The sequence below is a fragment of the Camelus bactrianus genome, chromosome 25, assembly GCF_048773025.1.
Source record: "Camelus bactrianus isolate YW-2024 breed Bactrian camel chromosome 25, ASM4877302v1, whole genome shotgun sequence".
In the NCBI taxonomy this organism is placed as follows: domain Eukaryota; kingdom Metazoa; phylum Chordata; class Mammalia; order Artiodactyla; family Camelidae; genus Camelus; species Camelus bactrianus.
In genome coordinates this window covers 7,908,138-7,924,275 of record NC_133563.1, presented here as the reverse complement: position 1 = coordinate 7,924,275, position 16,138 = coordinate 7,908,138, and the positions used below count along the sequence as shown (strand labels likewise).

Sequence of the window (16,138 nt, the reverse complement as noted above, 5' to 3'; positions counted from 1 at the left end):
AACATTATGCTAAGTGAAAGAAGCCAAACGAAATAGGTTTCATATTTTAAGTGGGAAAGGAAGAGGAATCAGACAATAAGAATAAGAAACACTCAGAGAAAAAGAAGAGAAACCAAGAGAAGAAGCAAGTGGAAGAAAGTATTTCAAGGAGAGTGATCAACTTTGTTAAATACTGCTGCCACGTTAGAGAAAACAAGGACTGTCATCTTCCAGTAGAATGTAACAATGTTCAGGTTACTAGTAATTTGGACAAGAGCAGTTTCAGTGAAGTAGGGGGAGCAAAAGACTGATTGGAGTGGATTCAGAAACAAGGAGAGAAGAAATGGGTACCATAGGTATAAGACAATTGTTTTGATTAGTTTCACTGCAGAGGCAAATAAATGCAATGGTAGCTGATAAGGGGAAGGTGGGATCCAAAGAAAGTTTTGTTTCTTTCTTTTTTTTTTTTTAAGATGGGACAAAAAAAACCCCAGCATGTTTATAGGCTGAAGGAAATGACTGATCCAGCAGAGAGAGAAAAATGAATGACTCAAGTGAATGAGAACAGATTTACTGGAGCTGACGTCCTTGAATAGGGAGAAGAGATAGGATGTAGTGAACAAGCTTTAGATAAGAGCATGGTTATTTCATCTATAGTAATGGGAAGGCTGAGTACTGGTGTAGTTACTGAAAAGTCAGTTAAGATGGTTGTGTGTAAGTGTATGAGAGTCTCCTCTCAGAGCGTCACTCTTTCCAGAGAAATAGAAAGCAAGGTCATCATTCATGAAATGGGTTTGAAGGAGCTGAGTTAGGGATGTGGGTGAGTTTGAAGAGAAGATAAAATAAGAAACAGTGGTTTAAGGACAGTGCTTCTTAAACTTGAAAGTGCTTAAGAATCACCTGGGGCAGCAGATTGTGATTCTGGCATGTAGCCTGAGATGGTGCAATTCTAACTAGCTCTCATATGACGCTACTGTCCTGCTCCAAAGTGATTACACTTCGAGTAGCACGGGTATATAAGAGCATAGGACAAACAGAATAGCAGGGAAAAAAAGAATGACTGCAAGTAAGTGATCCTGTTTCTAGGATAGTGGTCGCAAAATTACAGTGAGGTCAGTCAACATGACTATGTATTTTTCTGATCCCAAAAAGTTATTACCTGGAATAAAAAAAGATTTCACCTTAAATGGTTGTTGTTATTATCATTATATCTAAATGCAAAAAAGAGTAATCCATCTGTGATTCTTATAATCTTCTTTCAGGTTGCAAAATAAAAACAATAGCACTTTTCACGTGCTAGGCACTACTCTAAAAACTTCTAAGGCTTTATCTCATTAATTCTAGCAATGATTCAAGGAAATAGGTACACATCAAACTCATTTTATACAAGTTAAAATTGAGCCCTAGAAAAATGAAGTAACATGTCCAAGATCATAAAAGCAAATAAGGTTGGAAGATAGGATTCAAAATCAGGTCAACTTGACTACAAACCCTACACATATAAACTCTGTTCTATAATACTTCTCAAAGAAGTTACTGCTTTTCAAATATCCACAAGTGACTTTTTATAAAATATGTATTTCAGGTAAACACCCTATTTTCCTCATACCCCTTAAGTTCTAAATCTTATTATTTCTTCCATGTACACTTAAATTTTACTGAATCCTCTTTTAGTTCCTATGTCTTTTTTTAACTTTGTCCATTCACATTATTTCCATTACCCAGTGCTATGCAGTAAGTTGTTAACTAGGTTTTTATTAATTATAATTAAGATTCTTAAAAACAGTAATAGAATTTATCCTATTTTGGAGTAAGAATAAAGTATAAGTCAGTATCTATTCATTTTAAGCAAAAAGCCTAAATTTAAACAGTTTGTTATATATCATAATTTATGTTTCTTTAAAGCAAATTAGCTCAACTATGTTTGGCAAATAGGGAAATGGTATCAGCCAATATACACATAACCAAAAGGTTGTACTGATTTAAATTGGCGCTCAGCCCACTTTGAAGCTATCAGCTTTCTCATGATGAAAGAGAAAGCTTTCGCAACATATGATGTGAAAAGGCTAACGATCCAACAGAAGTGCTTTCCTTTCACACAAGCAGTGACTGATTCAGAAGCTTCATGACTCACTAGACCTTCCGTATGCTAAGCTTTCTAAAGAAGATGGGAGTGCAGAGGAAGAAGATGCTAAGACATCTACCCTATATTTAAAGAATTGTTTTTATTAAAAAGTCCATATACTGCTCCATTGTTTTTCATCTTGGTGAAAGTGATCACCCTTAAAAGCGAATTTTCTCAAACATCTACATAAACAAATCATGAGCCCAAATTTAAGGCTATCCTGACAACTATGCTGATTACAACTGCCAGAGGAGAGGTAACTGTACTAGTATTTTTACCAAAATTGTTACTGTTTTTCTTAGTACTTCTGCTATAAAGTTCCATACATTATGAGTGGTACTACTTCTAGTCCTATCTTCCCTGAAAGCTCTGTTGATTTTATGTGCCAAATGCAAGATTTTTCAAAGATGCATGCCTGGCACTATGGGAGATATGCCTGTACTGTAGAACGTCTTTACAATCACACACATACACATGTATGATACTTTTCACAGGAGCTTCTCACAAAGTTTCAACAATTTTCTCATTTCAATAATCATGATCTATTAACTTTGAATTACTTGTAATCTAAAATACGTATACACATATGCATACATATATACACATTAATTAGTATCCTAATTAGTCTCCACTAATGACTTTTATGTATATATGCACACACACAAATACAAGAGAGAGAAAGTTACCTAAGGTGGTTTGGGTTGGAGGGAGGAGAAAGTGAAGACACCTCTGTAGCTGGGACTATCCTAGGCCTGACCATGACTGACTTACTTCAAAAGGGTATGATTTAAAAAAAAAGAAAAAAAAAAAAAAACCACCTAAAGCAATAACCATATACATCTAATGATCTGATAACTGAAACAGTCTCAACAGACAATTCCATATCTAATGTCACTAGAAACCTTGAATGGGTCTTTGGAAAGACTCACTTTATATTAAACGTCCCTCTTTACCCATACTACACTACTTATGGAGACTTCCTAATTTAAATGAGACCATTCTTCCCTTATTTCACCATTATATTGAATCTGTCCTCGGTTAGTCAATCATTAATTCAATCAACATTCATTGGGCACCTACTATAACAGGAACCAAAGGTACAAATACAAATTTAGACGAGAATCACTACGCTTATTAATATTTATTCAGTACAGACACTGAACTAATAAACAAGTAAGACTAGCAATGCCCTAGACATGCACAAAGTTTAGTGGAAAGGCTTCAAAGTCAAAGGTATAGGTCTGAATCTGGCACTGACACCGCCTATGTGAAGTCCCTAACCATACCACCTCACTGCAAATTTCTTCAATGTTAAACGAGATGAATACCACATAGTTTATAGGGCTGTTATGAAAAATGAATGAGAAAATGTTTATAAAATGCCTGTTACATAGAAACCTAAAAAGTGAGAGTTGCTGCAATCATCATTATCATCACCATCATTATCATATCTTAGGGATGAAATTAAACGAAGAATTAAAAATAGTTCTATCTTTAGATTTCCCAGAACAAGACATGTCATTTTTCCAGTACCAAAAGCTTGCTGAATTATCTAAGGTAACCAATCCTACAAAATGGTCTTCCAAGAGACAGATGTGAGGGAAGAAAGACTCAGCATCCTATGCTAGAGGGGATGCAGTGCTCTTAAAGGCACATTTGAGAAATGAAAATCTAGTCGAGTCAAAATTATAAACCAATAGTGAGGTATACGTTAACCAAACCAGCCTTACTAGAAGGTCCTGGAAGAAATGACTTCTATAGATGCCTAAAGGGAGACTTACCAAATAGCAATACTTTCCCTCCATTTGTGTAAGTCTTTAAAATAGCTGACAGAGAGAGAATTACTCTGTCCCTAACTGCTAATATCTGAGGAGGATAATACTGCACATTAGGCACCTAGTGGGGAAAAAGCCTCATTTATCCAAGAATACAAGGAGGCAAGACTGACAATCCTGGATGATAATATTCTCCAAGTTATCTTAATTAAGATCAGCTTTACAGTTGCATCAGAAGTACAAGTCCGATATCCCTCCTTCCTGGGAGATGCTATCTTGACATCTGGCTACAGAGACTGCCTGCTACCCTGCTCTCATGTATTTCTGCTCTAAGAGAGGGTCAGCAAATACAGCTTGCAAGCCAAAATCAGTCTTCTATCTGCTTCTGTAAAGAATATAGCTAAGAACAGATTTCACATTTTTTAAAAGTTGAAAAAGTTCAAAAGATTATATGAAAATTATATTAAATTCTTTCAGTGTCTATAAATAAAGTTTTATTGGAAGACAGCCACATTCATTCATTTTCATATTGTCTCCAGCTGCTTTCCTGCTACAACAGCAGAGTCAAATAACTGAAACAGAGACCTATGGTCTGCAAAGCCTACAATGTTTATTACCCAGTCTTTTATAAGAGGTTTGCCAACCCTTGATCTAAGACAGTGTATGAGAGGTATGACTCCAAACCTCAATACTGAGAGGCAGGGAATGACTACCAGTTCCTTAATAAGATAGTGTCAAATGGATTTTCCATTAAGACTCTGGTAAGACCACTGTGAAGTCCATTTCTGGTAATAATACCAGGTAATAGCCATTATTTACCAAGCACTTATTACTGCATGCCAGGTATTTTCACCTTCATTTTAAGGATGAGGAAACCGAGGATCAGGGAGTGGTGGTAACTTGTTCAAGTTTATTATAGCTAGTATGTCAAGCTCAGAATTGTGTCCTCCAAAGCCCAAAGGTATGAACAATTGTCTGACATAAGAGTACAGAGAGTAGAAGAATCGAAATTAATGATCCCCCTCAAAAGAAAATAATTTTCCACACTGAAGTGGATAATGATGAAGTAACAAATACTCTATAGAAATCAAAACCAACATCCCTGAGAGGAAGGGATAATCTAGCCAAGGAAGCTTTTTGCAAGTGGCTAAGAACTAAACATGCGTATCAAAACTGGCTCCTGCAGCTGGTCCTCCTGTTTCTGTCAGTGATACCGTAAGCCTCTCAGTCTTTCAAGTTATATCACTTACCACCTATAACACCTTTTGCTCTGGCCAGTAGGTCATACACGAGTAGGCAAAAATCCACTGAGAAAGGGATAACTAGAAGAGAATATGTAGTCTGAAATTATGCCCCTCCTATTAAACTGTTCACATTAATTTAGCATTTTGTTTTATGAAATGAAGGTGAATTTCAGTAGTAACTTTTTCTAAATTTCCTTACTTGAAAAAGAAAGTTGGTATTCAAAAAAAGAAAATACAGTTATATTAATTAAGATTAATTAATTAGTCTTGGTTATAATTTCATCAAGTTTACAATATAATGTTTTGAAAGAAAAAAATAGTGGTTTTCCTTCGTAATCAAGTAACACTAATGCATGGCCTTGATCATACACTAATTCATAACCTAGTGGCCCTACTTTTCAATTAGAATGAACACACTGCTTACTGCATAAATGCTATGTGGTTAACCTACGTACTAAATTAGACAAATTCTATTTAAGTCTACACTTAATTGTTTATTTTATCATAAGTTACTTTTTAATGAACACTGCTCGTTACAATTTTATAAACCAGAAGAGTTTACTAATTCTAGTAATTTCAATTTTCTTTTTAGCTAGATTGAGCGATCTGAAACTTTCTGTTGCATTTCAAAATCTAAATAAACTACAGATTTATCCTTTTAAAAAAAAACCTTAAATTGTTCTTTACTGTTATTACAACTATTCAAGGTTGAGCCATACAGTCAACTGTGGAAATTTACATTAAAAAATTAGTATGCACTTTTTAATTATATGGAGGACTCAGTCTACACAGTATATGTTCCTTTACTGTCTAAAACACAAAATGTCTTCATTATGATACCCACACTACTGTGCTTCCTATTCTTTATATTTATCCATCATTATTAGCATTGACTTTTTTTCAGAAATTACATAGAACCTATAATCTTGAATATAACTGATATATTTTACTTTCCAGACAAATTAGAAAAATCTAAAAATACTTTAACAAAGAATGAAATTAAGGGACCAGCTGTTCAAAACATAAAAGTATAAAATACATCCTTGTAAGAAAATTAATATTCTAACTTTCATGAAAATGTTGCTTTTAAACGTCAATATCAGGTCATGACTATAAAATTTTATTCAAGAAATATTAAGAGTATATTTTAATTTGCAAAGAACTTGTATTTTAAGCCAGTTATATACTACATATTACAATAGAAATCAAGACAAAATTCAACAAATACATTGTACTTAAATACTTATTTCTAAAATAATTTTAAGATATAAAAGGACTTATTTTTCAATAATCATACGTAATTCAAAGAAAATATAATTTCTACCAGAGTAGTCTCGAATATTATTCCTACACACTTTAAAAACTATCTTGTTACAAATGCCTAAGAATTTAAAGTACTTAAATCAATTATTATTATAGGCAAGGTCTGAAATTAAAAATCTTATGGAAATGTTAAGAGTTCAATAGTAAGAAGAATGACCAGAATGTGTATTTGTTTTGGAAAAGTAATTGCTAAACTGAGGTCTTCCATATTTTTCCTTTCCTGATTGTCAGGATCCGTGTAATGACAGGGCACTAAAAATAAATGGCAGGGTATAGAACACACCACAAGGTGGTGCTAATATCCTCTCATAACTGGCTGGATAGACCACTGCTGCTAGTTTTCAGATGTGGCCTGAGATGAAGCTCTGGAACTCACAAGGTGTTTACCCAACTACAACATTCTCTGGTCTAAGAGAAAAACCAAACCATTAACAATATGGGAAGCTTTTGATTGTTCCTGGTAGAAAAAAATTTTTGAATTAATAATTTTCTAGAGTTAACATTTGTTTTGCATCAACGTTCTTCACATTTAGTTACAATATTTTACATGAAAAGGAGGTGACCGTATAAGCAACTATCTTTACACTGCTGTTAGATGAAATTACTATTTTACACTTAAGGAATAAACTATCGTCATGTACAAGTCAAGACTTCTTTATCAATAGGGTTCTTATGTGGGACACTGGTATAAGTGATGATGAAACAGGCCAGTATTATGAAACCCACATTCATACTGCCAAAATCTGTTTCCCAGATTAACATTCTCACTCATTTCTGTATACTTACTCATCTTCTTAACATAATGGACTCTTAGAAAAACATGTCAGGTTTCACACAATTCAGGTTCTAAAAACACTAAACCAACTGTTAGGGTTAACCTTCCTTGAGTTGCTTATAGTCAGACAGACACACACAGATGAAAAAATGGAAAAGAAGCAGAGAGGAAGGGTGGGAGGAGAGGGAGGGAAAAAGGGGAGAAGAAAGATGAGAGGGTGTGAGGGAGGGAGGAAAGCAGTGGTCTGGCTCCAGAAATACAACTGCAATTCAGATAGAGACAAGGAGAGAAAGAGTTGCTAGAGAAAGTTGAGATATATTTATTTATATATATATATATATACATATATATATATAAACTATTTTACATATATATTATATATGTATAAGTATATAACTATTTTATATATATATATAGAGAGAGAGAGAGAGAGCTGAGAGCGCACATGCGCTAGTGAACACTGAGTGGTAACTACGTGCCAGGCAATGTGTTAAACATTTTATGTCTATTTTCTCAGTTAATCCACGTAACAATCCTATAAAGTATTACTATTTTCTTCATTAGAGATTACAAAGCTGCAGCACAGAGAGGGTGGGTGACTTTCCCAAGGTCCTACAACTATTAAGTGGTTATGCTGGGACTAGAATCCAAGCAATAGGGCTACAGTAAGTCTGCCACTTAACCACTTCATAATATTACCACTCATAAAATACAGAACTATTTCCTTTGGGAATAAAATAAATGGCTGTTATGAGGAATAAAAAAACTTTTATTAAGCATACAAAATGAAAAAAAATGCTATAGCCAACACTATGGAAAGGGACCTCAAAGAGCTTGAAATCTTGAAAGGAACATACACCCCATTAAGTTGGGAAATATAATGACAATTCAAAACCACAAAATAAGATAGCAAAAAAAAGTAAAGTGGTTAATAACCAATGACTAAAGAAAACAAAGTAAGACATTAGAAATGGTAAAATATGATTAATTACAAACAATAGCTGACATAAGATTTTTTAAAAATAAGCTATCACACTTCAGATACAGCAGGTTGGAAAAGTCACCAGAAAAAGGTAGATTGTAACTAATCTTTATGAAGAGAGAGGTATGGGCAAGTGAGAAGAAGGAAGAAAGGACATTTTGAGCATTTTAATGTATGACTGAAAGTATGGAGGCAGAAAACTGTAAATTGTGTTCAGGAATAGATCAATGTAATTAAATATAGTGTTTTTAACACAGAGAAAAAAGTAAAGAAAAGCTAAATGGGCTTTATTCTTCCATAGTCATCAAAGCCTAGAGATAAATAAATATATCTATGTTTCTTGCTAATTATATTTTCTATAATAAATACTTCAGAAAGGAAAGGAAAAAGAAACAGGATTTCAAATTACATGAAGAACCAATCAAAAAGAAATTGGCTACTTGTGACAGAAAGAAATGGAAGAGACACAGGAATGAAAGAACTAATAGGAAAAAAAGTTGAAGAAATTATTAAGTCAACCATTTTGCTATTCACAAAATACTCAAAAGCAATATAAGAGACTCTCTAAGGTATTTAATTTTAAGTTATATCATTGTACAGTATATGTAGTAAAATTGTAATATAAAACTGAAGTTCATATTTTAAAATTACTTTATCATTAAAAATAGGTAAAGATTTTTGGGGGAAGGGAATAAGGGAGAATTTAAGATAATCTGAGTAGTGACTTCATAAGAAGTTCCTAAATATATTATTTTAATTAAACCTTAGAACAACCCTATGATAAGTTAACTTTACAGAAGAAGGAACACAGTCAGAGAAGTAAAGTGAATAAGTCTAATTTATATTATACCTGAAAGTGCTAAGATTCCAACCCAGTTTTCCAGACTTTGACCTGAAAATTCTTTTTCACTTTTACTATTTGGTTTGTATTTTCATTACAATAAAACATATAGTGCAAGCAGGTAAAATTTCTAAAAATTATGGACAGTATTACTTAGACCACATACACTGTTATTAATACTACATGGGTAGCATATCTAGCCCCAGAGCAGTGGATCATATGTTTCTACACCCACAAATATTAATTAGGCACCAATGATATGCTAAGCACCATTCTAGGCACTAAAGATATAGTAATTAATAGAGAAATAAACAAAAGGCAAGCATACAAGAAAACATCAGATAGTGATAAGTATAATTCAAAGAATTATAATACAGAAATAGGAAAAAGAATGAATGCGTGAATCTTTAATATTGGATGGTCATAAGTACCTCGCTATGAAACTGACATGTAAGCTGACACAGAGCCAGCCAAGAGCAAAGTGGTAAGACACCATTCCAAACAGAAGGCACAGCTAGAACAGCCCTAAACAACGATAAAGGCAGTTTAGCCAAAATACAGTGGGAAAGGGACAGAGTCATAAATTAGGTCAGAGAGGTAGGTAGGGGATTTCTAAGTTAGAAAAAGCAGCTGGAGTTTTCTGTTTCCAATTGATAGGAAAGGGCGGGCAATAACATGAGCTTATTTATATATTAAAGGGGAAAACAATTACTCAGTGTGATGTAAAGAACACAGCAGAGCAAGCTTGAAAGCAGAGACACCAATTAGAGCTAAAGTAGTACTAGTCTAGCAACTCTTAACCTTTCCCCACCTCGAACACTGAAGGAAATTATGCTCTCCAACAAATAGCAATAGAGAGGACAGTCTGACGAAACTTGCTCTATTCCAGAGGCTCTATTCTAGGAAAGACTGTTGGTAGCATTCTCCACTGCTCACTCTCAACTTCCCTTCTCCCATGATTGGACAGTTTTCCCTTTTTTTGTTCTATTATTTTTCCTTTTCCTCTGTCAAGGCTGAAAGTCCACTCCGAATGCTATTCAACCAGAACTGGATTTCTGTCTCTATAGACCACTGAAATTGCCTGAATTCAACATTCTTGATACTTTAAAAAGTTTTGATTCTGAACAGAGGCAACTAAAAAGACATCTCCACAAATAAACAGATTTCTGAACAATATGACTTGTCCTATACAAGAAAACACTAAAGATAACTCAGACTGTGATAGGCAATTTTCAGTTAAAAATCCAATTTTGACATGTTTTCTGAATGCAGGCAAATTTTTATGCAGTTTGAGAATAAATATTTTAAAATATTCAAATTTCTAGCATGTGAACACAATAAAAATATTTATGAAAATTAAAACCACTGTCTGGAATCTGATGAAATATCCAATTTTGGTTTAAGTTTCATTTCTTTGTATCCTGGGATATTTCTTCTCTATTGTTTAGAAAGCACAGACGTGGAAATACAAAATGAAAAGAAGGCCTGGAGTATAAACCTCATCATAATGGTTTTGCCCCAAAGTTCTAAGTTTTCAATTATTAAGAGTGAAAATTAAATCTCATTTTCAACTTAACCAAATGTTTCCTAACATTATCCAAGTCTCAGAAAGCAATCTGTGTTGCAATTTCTATTACTCAAAACAAAAATTCTTCATAGTTATAACATGTTTATTTGAAAATAAACTGTGAGTTGAAATGACTTCAGTTTCATTTTCTCATACAAACACTGGTAATATACAGCAGGTTATTTTCTTAATCATGAAACTGATAATTTTGGAAACCAAGATAATTATATTTAATCAATTATAAGTGCCACACATGTATACTACAAAATAAAACTTTTCAAAATGGAAAAAACAATCACATAAAACCATAGATAATATTATACAATAACACAGTGTACATTTCAAAGTTCATTTCTTGCTTTTTGTAATTATTTTAACTGCTAAAAATCATCAAAAGCCTTCCTCAAGGATATGAATCCAGGACTTATTTACAAATATGTTCAATCACTTTAAAAGAGAGACTTTCGGGGAGATTTGGGTCAGGTAAATGGAACAAGAATCAGATCAAGGAATCCCTTTAGCGCTGTCTTTTCTTAATAAGTGATAACATTAGCAAACAAGTGCTATGCACTCTGGCCTTTTTGAAAGAAGTTTGCTATATTAGACTGTATCTCCTTAAAAGAAGCTATTCAACTTAAATCTAAGGTAGGCCTGCCTTTAAAATCAATGAACTATTTTTGTTTGTCCTAAAATTAACCATCCTTTAACCTCTCATTACATACTGCTCCACAATGTCAAAGAACTAGAATTCCAAGGTTATTTGTCCTAATTTCACATGTTTTATTATAAGCTTCTGTCATGCAGTTTTCCTCAGAACAGTCACTGGGACTACTGTGCCCTTTTTACCAGTTTTTTCCCCAGTCATACATGTGTGACTATCAAGAACAGAAATGTTTTTGTTTGGTTTTGCTTTTAAGTAAATTTATTAGAAATTAAAACTTGGAAGAAAAAGCACTCAGTCACATTATGCTCTTATTGAATAAAATTTTTAGAATCTCCTTTTTGGAATTCCTTTAAAAAAAATCTGTTCTTCAATCACATAAAAAGTTATTCTCTTTCACTTGTTAGCCAAAGCTAACATGACCTTAACAAACTCTTCCAGAATTTTTTTTAAAGTTATCTATTTTACACACACACACACTCTCTCTCTCTCTCTCTCTCTCTCTCTCTCTCTCTGTCTCTCCCCCCTCTCCCCCCCTCTCCCCATGACTACCTGTAGAATTATTTGGGTGTATAAATTAAATTTCCAAGCACTCTCATAAAATTTGACATTATCATCTTTAGTAAAAATAAAAAATAAATCATGACTAATATGGGTTTGTTGTAAGCCTGCAAAAATAGTTTAACAGAAATTTCTCAACCTAATTACAATATGTTCCACATATATTTTTAGCACCACATTCTACTTAATAATATATCATACTTAATGGGGAAACATTGGATTTTTTAAAAAATCATGACATAGAAGATGCTGACCACTACTCCCAGTGCTGGAAGTCCTAGCCAGTGAATTAAAACACAAATAAAAAATAAAATATACTAAAATTTTATGCATGGAGTATAAAACAGACACAAAAACATCCACTCACATACACATAAGATAAAATACAGACAAGAAGAACAATAAGATTTCAATTAAATTCCAAATACAGATTTTCCTGGAACTTAAAAATTTAATTTAAATAAAGTATATGTAAGATGTGATCTCATCTTTATCAGTCCACAAAATAATGCCTATTAGTGACCCAGGTGCAGAAAGTCCAAGGGTTTGCAGTATTACTACATAGCATCAGTCCCATACCAGTGGGCCAAGGTGGCCATGAGCTTATTAGAGCCCAATGAGCACATCCATTCAGACCTGCTAGAGAAAAACATTAACACTGTTTACAAATTATTGAACCAGGCCCTGATCCTCTCCAGAAGATAGTATATGGAAACCTGAATGACCCCAGCCAACCAGGAGATTGAGTTGGGCAAGATATATCTGTGGCTGCTAGCCTGACTACACAGCCAGGCAGGATGTTATGATACAAATGGTTCATCAGCAGTGAAGTGCCCAAAATTACCACACTATCCACCATCCACTGTGACCACTTAATCAAGGCCCAGCTCAGGGAAGAGAAACATCTACACCATGCCAAGGACATAAACCAGAAAGTGCATAAATTCCTGGCAACTTCAGCTTCCAAGTATAGTATGTCCTAATGGGGGCCTGGATCTGGAATCATTCACTGTACCACTTTGGAAAATCACATACCCTGGGATTCTTCTGCTTGGAGCTTACTCCCATACTCCCAACAGTGGTCGCTTGGGAGGCATCTGAAATGGAATTGAAGTGTTGAAGCTGTGGATGGCACAGCTGTGGGAGTTGTGGGACTCTCCTGAAGTTTATGTTTCCCCAAGGTGATTGGTGTGAAACTGATAGGCTCTCCAGAGAGACCTCACCAACAGATGTGATCCTGAAGGTGGCAGGCATCCTGCAGTGAAAGGTGACATAGGCGCCGCTGTGGAGTACCATGGGCCTGGTGTAGAACCCATCTCCTACACTGACATGATGACAGTCTACAGCATGGGTAAAGAAATTGGGGGGGGGGGGTTCAGTACTCCCTTACAAGCACAGAATGAAGAAATACCTGAGTGAAGGAGGGTAAGGAGACATGGAAAATCTAGCATATAAAACTAAGGATCACTGGGTACCAGTGCTCCTGACCCTAACTGCCATTACAGCCAATTGACTGAAATTAACCTCAACAAGGTAAAGCAGCACACTGATGTGCCCTTTACCATGATCCAGCCCACTCCAGGGCAGAAGTGGGTACTGTGGCAGAGAAGGAAGCATGGCTTCTCATCATCCAAGCGGGGCTGATCAGCAGCTGTACCAACTCGAGGTATGAGCCCAGGGGGCATTCAGCAGGTATGGCCAGGCAGGAGCTGGCTTGCAGGCTCAAGCGCAAGTCCCAGTTCACCAATGCACTGGGATCTGAGCAGATCTACACTACCACTGAGCAGAACGGCTATACACAGATCCGACAGGAAGTGGATGGCCTTGTCCTAGCCAATATCTGTGGCCACTGCATTGGCTGGTAGAACAGAAAGACATCAACAGGAGGAAGAACACAATCCTCAACTCCTACAACAGGAACTTCAAGGGCCACAACAGTGTAAACACTGAGACTCATGCCTCCATTGCATCCCCAGACATTGTCACAACCCTGGTCATTCCTGGCACCCTCATAAGCAATCCAGAGATTGACTTCCTGACAGGCAAGGATGGAAGAAAGTTCAAGCTGGCAGCTTCAGATGGAGATGAGCTACCCTAAGTGGAGGCAGACCCCAGGCAGGACACCTACCAGCACCCTCTCCCCAAGGACAGCATTGGGCCGAGAGTGGATATGAGCCCCACCAGACAGAACCTGAAGCTCCTGGAGCCTTTTGACAAGTGAATGGCAAAGAACCAGGTGGCCTACAGATCCTTATAAAGGTCAAAGGAGAATATATCACTTATCAAACCTTGACTGTTGGCACCTGGCTCAAGTTCTGGGGCACATGGATAGTATCTCTAACAATCTGCTTATTGGCACCATCAACATCAAACACAGCAAGGATAACTCCATGCACAATATTGTCACCCAGGAGTTTTGTCCTATCCCTGACATTGCCCTGACTACTACAAGAAACATGGCATCAGATGGGTTGTGATCAGATATGAGAACCATGGCAAGAAAGGAAATTGCAGTATATTCATAAAAGAGATTACTATACAGCAGTTAAATGACGAAGTAAGAGTTACAGGAATGAAAACTTAATACTGAATTAAAAAGCCATTTTTGAAAGGATATAACTAGCAAAGGAATCAAAACATATGAAATATAAATTTTTTAAATGACACAAACATATATACTAAAAGTATAAAGGCACACTCAGGCCTCTATGCTAATGAGAACATAGCCTATTAAAAGAGAGGTTCCTCATAAAGAAGTCTCAGTGCCCTAGAGCTATAACTTGCAAGATTCAAATTATGTAGCTACAAATAATGTTGCTACACAGTCTGACAGTTCTATTGTCCTCTAGCTCTCATTGTACTGCTACTGTAGTAAATGGCTATCTTGCAATGCCATGGTAGGAAATGCTGCTTAAAATGGACAAAGCTGACTGCCACAGTAAGTTCGGCCAACACTGTACTGTGGTAACCATTTTGCAGTACATGATGATGCTGTGCACCTTAAACTAATGCAGTGACATATGCCAATTGTTTCTCAGTACAACTGGGGGGAGGGGAATGAACAGAGTCGATCCCTCAAGTAAGGTTTTCTAAGCACTCTTCAGGACCAATCCATGATAACAAACAAACCAAAACAAAAGAAAACAAAACAAAAAAACAGCTAAGTAAATTGCCAGCAGTCTTCACTTAAATTTAACTTTTCTTCTATAGGGCTTATCCCTTGTCACGGGCCAGATAAATAAAAGTTTAGTGGAACTATCTATCCTTATTCTGAAAAGAATATAAGAGAGGAAGTTCAATGGATGTGCAATAAATTTATCTATGATTAAAGAATCTGGAGGAAAGCATTTTTAATGCGTTAAGCTGAAAAATGAAGGAACAATCCTTACCAGGAATAGTGTGAATTTTCTTTAAGAAATTGAACTCCATCTATTACTATAATTCAATAAAAGACTAAATTGATCCTAAATGCTTTAAGATAAGTGGAAAAAAATAAATTTCTGACTAGTGACTCTTAGACAGTAAAAAACTAGTTACCAAGAGAACCTGGAGATTCTCTTAAAGGCTATTCAAAGACAAGATATCGATGGTTTCCATTCTGTTTAAAGACAATCACAAGGATCAACTAACTTAACATAGTACCTCGTATCACTATGATTTCCTCCTAACTTCTTCACTTGTCAACCCAGTACTCCATTCTCCCACAACTCAGAAGGTAGGAGACAATCAAAAATTAAAATACAGATGATAACACCTGGATATTAAAAATGAAGTCACAAAGAAGGGAATACTTAGGAGCTACAATTAATTTAGCCTGAAGGCAGGATTATGTGAAGAAAGAGGAAATGACAAAAGCTGGAATAATGTAGGAGCTTGTGTCCAGGGGTAAGAAACAATTATCTTAAGTAATGTTAAGAAAGTTCAAGCTTATTCTTTGATGTTTACTCAGCACTTGATTAAACTCCCAAAATTTATTTCTCCTTTCTCTTCCAAAGTCCCACCCTTCAAATAAAAAAATTTGGTTAAACACACACACACACACTCCATCATGGGACCCTAATTAGTACCTTATATTCTGTATAAATAGCCATAATAGTGTAACAATGAGGACAATCCTGTCACCATTTAGCATTATATTGTGGTCAAAAGATTTTGATATGGTGTACTTTAATTTTTATAAAACAATTCCAGTATAGGACATACAGAAATAGTAGCCCCAAGATAACTGCTCCAAATAACATGTCCATACTTTCAATTCTTTCCTAAAATCCGAGGAGAACACTTTTAAATAGGCATCTCCAATTA

The 16,138-nt window shown here is 35.3% G+C and overlaps 1 protein-coding gene and 1 pseudogene across 10 annotated transcripts in view; one reads left to right on the top strand and one right to left on the bottom strand.

The window, feature by feature from the left end:
* VPS13B (vacuolar protein sorting 13 homolog B) overlaps positions 1-16,138 on the bottom strand; it is a 627,348-nt gene that overhangs the window by 405,543 nt on the left and 205,667 nt on the right. The window lies entirely within an intron of this gene.
* Positions 9,440-15,087, top strand: LOC141575020 (aconitate hydratase, mitochondrial pseudogene; annotated as a pseudogene).